Source organism: Neophocaena asiaeorientalis, unplaced genomic scaffold (genome assembly GCF_003031525.2).
Source record: "Neophocaena asiaeorientalis asiaeorientalis breed wild unplaced genomic scaffold, Neophocaena_asiaeorientalis_V1.1 scaffold251, whole genome shotgun sequence".
Taxonomy (NCBI): domain Eukaryota; kingdom Metazoa; phylum Chordata; class Mammalia; order Artiodactyla; family Phocoenidae; genus Neophocaena; species Neophocaena asiaeorientalis.
The window spans coordinates 385,516-394,724 of record NW_020173377.1 but is presented as its reverse complement, the minus strand read 5'-3'; the positions used below and the strand labels follow the sequence as shown (position 1 = coordinate 394,724).

The window sequence follows — 9,209 nt, the reverse complement described above, 5'->3', positions numbered from 1 at the left end:
TCTGTGAAGACTGAATGTGTATGCAGACTCTGATATGTATGGACAGTTTTCTGGGGAAAGGACCCACAGCAAGGTAAGGACCTAGAAGATAGAGAACAGAAAAATAGAGAAAGTCAATGAAACCAAAAGTTGGTTCTTTGAGAGATCAATAAGACTGACAAAACTTTAGCTAGACTGAACAAGAAAAAAAAATATTCTAGTTATTAAAATCAGAAATGAAAGTGGGAGTCCGCTCTGAGGGTTCTGAGCCAACAGCTTCTTTGCGGGAAGAAAAGAAGCCTCGTTGGAGAGAAGATGGAGGGCCGGAACAGCGCCATCTCCGCCGGTGTGTGCAGGGCCCTTTTCATTGGGTACTGCATTTACTTCGACCGCAGGAGACGGAGTGACCCCAACTTCAAGAACAGGCTTCGAGAACGAAGAAAGAAACAGAAGCGTGCCAAAGAGAGAGCTGGACTTTCCAAGTTACCTGACCTTAAAGATGCTGGAGCCGTTCCGAAATTCTTCCTTGAAGAAATACAGCTTGGTGAAGAGTTACTAGCTCAAGGTGAATATGAGAAGAGTGTGGACCATTTGACAAATGCAATTGCTGTGTGTGGACAGCCACAGCAGTTACTGCAAGTATGGCAGCAAACTCTTCCACCACCAGTGTTCCAGAGGCTTCTGACTAAGCTCCCAACAATTGGTCAGAGAATTGTAAGTGCTCAGAGCTTGGCTGAAGATGATGTGGAATGAGAAACAAATGTCAACATAATAATCTCAATTTAAAAATATTTTTAAAATCTTAACTTGGAAGATGATCAGCTCTGGGGGAGTAAGGGCAAATAAGCTTGTTATGGACTGTCCTACACTGAAATTTACCAAAGTTAATTTTTACTTTGTGTAGATCCATTTGTCTGTTTTATTTATTTTTCCCAGTGAAAAGTGTATTTTGATAGAGGTTTTCATTTTATAAATACATTATCAGTTACTGAAATATGGATTTTATTTATTCCTAAAATGTGCAATTAAAATGTACATATAAAACATCACATTACTTACATTAAAAATACCCAGTGCTCAGTTTTGAAAGATAGGCCAAAAAAAGTGTAGAAGAACACTGAAGAATGTACTTTTTTTTTTAAGCTAGTACAGTTCGCTCTACATCAGAAAATTGGATGGAAACTTGATTGTGTATTAACTGAGCATTAAAACCTTAAGAGATTCTTTCTTGCCATTTAATATCTTACATATGTATAATGTGCTGCTATGCTATAATAACAACTTCAACAACTTCACCCCCACTTTTGAACTGTTTTGTTTAAATCAGTGGGCCTAATGTGTTCCAGATATTTATCTCCTTGTATTTTAGATATGTGTAGTTGCAAATAGCACCAGGAATTAGATCTGTATACACCCTTAATCTAGCTGAGTAAGCTTTGCCAGTTAATGTCTGCCCTCATTTATAAAATGAGGGAATTGGTCTGCTAATTCAGCTTCTAATTCCTTTAGTTCTGTTTAGCATTTTCATATCCCTTTTTCTGAGGGATATATCTGTTTGGGCAACCGGTTGCATTTTTTAATACTTTGAATTTTGCATGCTTGCCTGACTTAGCATTTCTGAATTGATTTTTTTTTATTTTTTAAGGTATAACTTGTGTTGATTTTCACTTAAATCATGGTACTGTCACTACTTTTGTAAATTAATCTGAAATTTAACTTTCAAGGTAACTGGGACAATATGCTTCTAAAAGTGTGTGTTCCCCTTTGCTTTTATCATCAGTGTACCTCCTTAATCCCCTTCCAGCCTGATTCACTTATCTTGTCATGAGAATAAGGTGTAACTTTGTGGCTGAAGACTTGCAAAGAATGAAGATAATTCTCAAAATAGTGACATTATCTGAAGCCACAGATTCAGTATCAGACCTGAGAATAAAGATCTTTGGTACTTAAAAAAGAAAAAAGAAATGAAAGTGGGAATATTACTACCAATTCTATAGAAATAAAAAGGATTGTAAGAGATTACTACGAATAATTATATGCCAACAACTTGGATAACCTAGATGAAATGGATACATTCCTTGGAAACATAAAACCTACCAAGACTAAATAATGAAGAAATAGAAAATCTGAATAGACCTATAACTAGTAAGGAGATTGAATCAGTCATCAAAAATCTCCAGCAAAGAAAAGCCCTAGACCTCATGGTTTCGCTGGTGAATTCTACCAAACATTTAAAGAAGAACTAATACCAATCCTTCTTAAACTTTTCCAAAAAATTGAAGAGGCAGGAACACCTGCTAACTCATTCTATGAGGCCCTGATACAAAAGCCAGATAAAGACACTACAAGAAAACTGCATACCACTATCCCTTATAAACACTGATGTAAAAATCCTCTACAAAATACTAGCAAACTAAATTTAGCAGCATATTGAGAGGATTACACACCACAACCGAGTGCAATTTCTTCCTGGAATGCAAGGATGTTTCATCATTCTAAAATCGATCAATGTAACACTGCACATTAATGGAATGAAGGGGGAAAAGCACATGATCATCTCAATTGATGCAGAAAAGGCATCTGACAAAATTCAACACCTTTTCATGATTAAAATGTTCAACAAACTAGGAACAGATGGAAACTACTTCAACATAATAAAAAACATAAATGAAAAACCCACAGCAAAAATCATACTCAATGGTGAAAATCTGAAAGATTTTCTTCTAACAACAGAAACAGGTCAATGATGGCTGCTTTTGCCACTTCAGTACTGAAATTGATAACCAGAGCAATTCGGCAAGAAAAATAAATTAAAGGCATCCAGATTGGAAAGGAAGAAGTAAAATAATCTGTTTGCAGATGGTAGGACCTTATGTGATAAACACTAAAGATTCCACACAAAAAACTGTCAGAACTAATAAATGAATTCAGAAAATTAGATACAAACTCAATACACAACTGTGTATTTCTATATGCTAGCAATGAAATAAACAAGAATAAGAAATGTTGGCAAGGATGTGGAGAAACTGCAACCCTTGTGCACTGTTGGTGGGAATGTAAAATGGTACTGCTACTATGGAACACAGTATAGCAGTTGCTCAAAAAATTAAAAATGGAATTATCATATGATTCAGCAGTTCCACTGCTGAGTATGTACCCAAAAGCAGATATTTACACACCCATGTTCATAGCAGCATTATTTACAATAGATAAAATGTGGAAGCAACCCAAGTATCCATCAACAGCTAGACAGATAAACAAAAAATGGTATTTAGATACACTGGAATACTATTCAACTTTACAAAGGAAGGAAATTCTGACATATGCTACAGCATGAATGAACCTTGAGGACATTATGCTAAGTGAAATAAGCCAGTCACAGAAAGACAAACACTGTATGATTCTACTTTATGAAGTATCTAGTCAAATTCATAGAACAGAAAAGTAGAATGGTGGTTGCCAGGAGGTGGGGGGAGTAGAGAATGGGGAGGTATTGTTTAACGGGTATAGAGTTTCAGTTTTGCAAGATGAAAAGACTTAAGGTTATGGAGACAGATGGTGGTGATGGTTACACGTTATGAATGTATTTAATACCACTTAACTGTACACTTATAATGGTTAAGATGGTCAATTTTATGTTGTGTATACTTTATCACAATTTTAAAATGAAAAAAAAGAGCTAAGATCCACTAGGATCCAGAAAAAAATGTTCCATAGTTGGATGTGGGGCTTACAAACACAACACTGGGGAACTCAACATTGTTTAAGATCAAAGTAACATCTTTTTCCTATAAAAAGCATTCATTTGCTTTGTAAGCATATTTGGGAGTTAAGAAACATAAGTCTGGACTTTCAAGAGCTACATGTCAACTGTCCTGGATTCTCTAACCTCTTAAGCAGCCTTTGGGGGTCCCAGAACATGTTCATTGTAGCCTTTGTCACATTGTAAGGCTTTTTGTGTGGCTGTCTCTCCTAAGAGCCTATGAACATGAGGCAGGACCCTGTTTCCTGCCCAGCACATGATGCTCAATGAATAACTGAAGGAATGAGCAAACGAGTGAGCAGCAGGAGAGAGAGGTGCATCTGCAGTTCTAAGGAGGCCGAGGGAAATCAGAGTTTGGGTTCTTCCTGTGGTTCCCTTCATCTATTTCTCTTAACCTCCTTTGCAGCCTATTTCTCATACCACCTGCAGGAGGCCTTCCCAGATTGTGCCCAGCTACCACACTGAAGGTCTGGACCTCCAGGAGAGTTCCTCCTCCTCATCTGCCCTTCACCTGGAGGAGGCAGCAGGCAAGGGCTTCACAAAGGGAGGCATGAGCTGCCTAAAAAGGATGTGGTAGGCCAGGGGGAATCAGGCTTTCTGCTCCAGCACCTACAAACCCAGGCCCTCTAAGAGGGGGAACTGGCATGCTTCCTCATCCCTCCTCAGGGCAGGTGTCCCAACACCTGGTGGAGGCCACTGGGCTGCTCCAGCCCCTCTGGGAAGAAGATGTTGTTCTCCAAGGTGGCATCTTCGTGAGGCTGCTGAAGGGCACGGTTGAGTGCCACAGGCCAAGAAGTCCCTGGTGTGTTGGTTGAATGCTCATCTCCTGTGTCTCCTTTCCTAATGGATGAGAAAACAGCTCTGTTCTCTTTGTCCTTAGAGCTGAGCAGCCTTGCACTAGTCAACTTCTCTGAGCCATAGTTTACTTATCTGTCAAAATGGAGCATGATGCCTACCTCATAGGACTGATGAGGGAAACCTTCAAAGGGCTGAGCATAGGACCTTGCACAAAGTAGGTGCTCAGTACCTGTCAGGAGTCTGGACTGAGTGTAAACTTCAGCCCCAACAGAGGTTAGAAACTGTCCCCAGAGGCCTGGCTGTTGCATCACCAGTTAAACCATGTGATTGAGCTAGTGACAAAGGCTTTGGTGCCTCAGCATCCTGAGATAAAGGATGGGAAAGGCCTGTTTCTCCCATCTTCCTCCCATGAGTGGCACCTGAGAGGGAACCACGGGACGGAGATGGCTTTAGAATAAAACACAAAAGCCAACACATATTGAGCAATCACCGGGGTCAGGCTAAGCCCTTTATGTCCATTAGATCACGTAATCCTTGCAAACACCACGAGGAGGGTACTATTCTCTGCATTTGTCAGTCTTACTTTTATTTATTTATGTTTGCTTATAAATAGACTCTTTTTAGAGCTGTTTTAAGTTCATAGCAAAATTGAGCGGAAAGTAGAGTTCCCTAAAACCCCCTTTCCCGACACCTGCACAGCCTCCCTGCCATCAGCATCCCCCAACACAGAGGTGCGTTTTTCTCAATGAATGAACCTACGTTGACACATCACTGTCACCCAAAGTCCACAGTTTACGTTAGGGTTCACTCTTGGTGCTTGTACATTCTACGGGTTTTGAGAAATGTATAATGACATGCAGAGTTTTACTTTTCAATACCAATTTAATTTTTTATCAAAGTAGTACATGCTCAGTGTAATGCTTTGGCTTCAAAGTCAGAGTACAAAAAAGGCTTATATTGAAAACCAACCATGCCTCTTCCCTGCCCTCTCTGCCCTTCCTAACCCCAGGCCCAGGCTCCAGGGGCAGGGTGGCGTCCTTATATACCCAGGGGGCCACACAGTTGGCACCAAAGTACCAAGAACGTCAAAAGGGACTGGAGACAAACAGCACATTAGGGCCAAGTAGCCAGATAGGCTGAGCACACCCTCTGCCCTAAGGGGATCAACCAGGCATCTCAAATAAGACATTCTAGAGGTATTTTTAAATCTTTGCTTGCTTCTTCAGAAGCCCCAGTACTCATTCTCAGGGTTTTGCTGGATGAGGGGAGCTAAAGCCACACACAGGAAGGGCACTATGATGCAAAGCTGCCTGGGTGGACGGAGATTATGGTTCTGGCTGGCTGCATGGCCTGTGAAAATTTCTCCCCTCTGGACTTTGAGGTCTTTGTGTAAAAAACCAAGGGATTGGACAGGTGATCACTAGGGCCCTGCCTGTGCTGACAGATTGAGTTTGGGCTGCTACTGCTGCTAACAGCCCCATCTCTGGAGCTCTTCCAGTGAGCCAGGTGCTTCCTTGCAACCACCCTCAAAACAGGCAATATTGCCTCATTTTACAGATGAGGATTGAGACTCAGAAGGGCTGTCAGGGCCACACAGCTAGAGAGGGGCAGGGTCAAGATTCTAAACCAGAGTGCACACTCTCCTTCCCTGGAGCTGGATCCCTGAGACTTCTGTCCTGTTTTCCCCAAAATAGATGCTCTAGTTTGTGTGTGGCGGGTGGGTGGTTGTGTTGGTAGGTGGGTAAGAGGGGGTCCCATGGCTTCCAGTGACAGCAGGGCCCAGCTTACTTGGCCTCCAGGATTTCAAGCCTCTAGGCCCCACCTCATGGTGAAGACCATTATGCCCACATCCTGTTTAATGCTAATCTCTCCTCCTAGGCCACTGGTTCTCTGCCTTGGCTGTAAATTAATCACCTGGGGAGCTTCGGAAAACAAAGATGGCTGCGCCTCACCTGTAGAGATACTGCTTTAATTGGTCTGGAACAGGGTTCTAGCACTGGTTGGTCAGAAGAGCACCACAGGTGATTCAAATGTGCAGCCAAGCCTGGGAACCTCACATTAGCCTGTCAGCTTACTAAGGATCCTTGTTCATTCCCTCACCACGGCTCACCTGGCGGTGGGGAGTGTCTGCTCTTTGCCATGCCTCCCCTGCCATAAAGGCAGAGCAGCCTCTGTTCTCAGCTGCAATGTAGCTGCCTTTCTCTGTAACAAGCTCTACAGCATCATTACTCTGCTCTCCTGAATTCATTGTCCTCCTGAAAGTAGCCAAGGCCATGATGCTTCTCAGAGATTCTCTGGAACAAAAGCCCCTGGAATCCAGGCCTGCCCTGGCTTGTGGTGTGGAGAGCCCACCTTGCCTGGGTCCTCTCTGCTCTGCATCTTAGGGGAAAAGAACTGGGGAGGACAGGGTTTGTCCCCCACCCAGGCTGCCCTGGGCCTTTTCTGGCTCCTAGGTGAGGCTATCAGCCTCACAAAACCAAAAATGTTCTGTATTAAAAAAAAGGACAAGGACAATTCTGGAAGCTACAAGGGTCTCAGAAGAGAGTCAAGCAAAGCTGAATGCTACCTGAAGGAAGGGAGTCTCCTGTTTTCTGCCTACTGAACTCAGCTACAGAAAGGTGCCTGATGTGCTCCTGACTTAGGACTCCTATGTGGGCTTCGGGCCACAGAAGCTTAGATGCTGATTTTAGAGTCTGCAAGAGAGAAGCAAAGTTGGCAGCAGAAGATCAGGTGAGAGGTGGGCTTGGGGATGCATTGGCAGTTGTAAATAAGCTGAGTCAGAACCAGGAACTGGAAGTGGTAGTGGGGGAAGGTACTCATGGCAGTGCTCTGAGGGGGCCACTAAACATGGCATTCCTTGGCCTGTTCTCATCCTCCATGAAGCCTGGGCTTTGAAGCCACAAATTCATGGCAGGTCAAACCTGGAAGTCTCTGGAAGCCATGTGGCATGTGGTTTTCAAACTGAGTTTATTGGAACTGTAGGGGGTTCTTCAGAATTGGTAGGGACTCTGACACACCATGTCCTGCAACTACCAACATGGGTCTCTTATCTACTTAATGAACAGGTGTACAAGATTTCACTGCATTAAAATAAAAAGATTCTGTGCTAAAATAATGCTATCAAAATTTGAAAACCATGGATCTAGTAAACTTATGAGGGATGGATGGGGAAACTTACCCAGAGTCACCCTCTAGTCACTTACCCCTCAGGCCAGGTCTATCCCCACAGCATACCCACTGGCTTTATGGAGCAGACAGCAGGAGGTTCTCTCTGGAGGCCTTCTTGAATGCAGCAACAAAAATGGCCAAGAGAGGAGCCACGTGAGGAACAGTCACTCTCAAAAGAATGAGTGACCCCAAGACCCAGACTTGCAGACCCTGAAGGGCAGTGTGAAGCTGCCTTGGCTCAATTGTCAAAAGCCCTCAAGATTCTAGTCTGTTCTTACCTTCAGGGAAATGTAAGGCCTTGGCCTGGGAGGTGGGGTCCCTGGATTCTAGGCTGCCCCACCATTTCCTGGGACTTTGGGCCACATTCCTGGGACATTAGCCTTCTCTTTAAGGGAGGAAGCTGGGCACGCTCACTCAGTCCCTAGACTATGGGCCCTTGAGGACAGGACCTGTCATCTCTACTGTGTGCTGCATCCTCCTCAGTCCAAGGGATTCAGGTACAGGGCTAGGCACAGGAATCCTTAACTTCACGGAAAACAGTTTTGTTCATTGGTTTTTAGAACAGGGCTCCCGTCAAGTGGCTCTCCTCATCCTCCACATACCAACTGTGACCTTTGACAACAGTGGATGACTTTCCACACTTTCTGTAGTGAAGCTTTCTCCTCCCTCCTGTTTTCTCCCCTGGGTTTGCTCCTCTGGTGGTGAGAATCTCAACACTCCGGAGAGAGTGAATGCTGGGGACTTGGATTTCTTCTCCTTGATAGTCTTTTATCCCTTCTTCCTCTGAGCAGTCCAACAGGTGAAGGTGCCCCAAGGCCATCAGGGCTGCTTATTAATGCAACAGAATTTGGCCGCATGTGCTTGCCCAAGAAACAGGTGGAATATTCAATAAGTAGATGATCATGGATGGATTGCGCTGAGGGGAAGATCTGGTCCCCAGCTCAGACAGAGGTCTTAACCTCTTTTTGCCATGGAACATCCAGAACACCAGTGAAAAGGACCTTTATATGTACTCATTTGGGGCAGGGCTCTCCTTTCCCACCCTCCCCCTGGGTCTTGAGGGACAAACCCATAGCCAAAGACCACAGCCCCAAGCCCCAGCTGTTCTCACCTCCTGGCAATGACCAGAATCTGAGAAACTGTCTTCTTCCCCAGGTCTCCAACAGATCCCTTCACGCCCTACAACCTAAGCCCTTCAAGACTCCTCTCCAGAGTCCAAAGGCCACTTCTGAAGCCTTCCATCTCCCCAAGTCATGCCCAGTAGTCCCTGATTGTCCCGGTCCCTGGTCCTGTGGGAAGCAGCCAGCTTTGTGACTTCACAAAAGGCTATCCTGTGACAAGTTTGGGCCTGGTGAAGCAGGAGCTGGGCAGAGGGGCTCCCCCCAGGAACATCATGTGACTTTTCATGGAGAGACACCCCTACCTCTGAGGGAATGAAGAGGAACTGCCTCATAGTAAGAGCTCAGGACACCCTCTGCACCTAGAAACACCTCCCCTTGAT

At 44.1% G+C, this 9,209-nt stretch overlaps 1 pseudogene across 1 annotated transcript; it reads left to right on the top strand.

Annotated features, from left to right (window-relative positions):
- The first annotated feature begins 290 nt into the window (after window positions 1-290).
- Window positions 291-973, top strand: LOC112400614 (mitochondrial import receptor subunit TOM20 homolog pseudogene; annotated as a pseudogene). The gene has a single exon (XR_003003437.1). The product of XR_003003437.1 is annotated as a mitochondrial import receptor subunit TOM20 homolog pseudogene (transcript).
- Window positions 974-9,209: the final 8,236 nt, after the last annotated feature.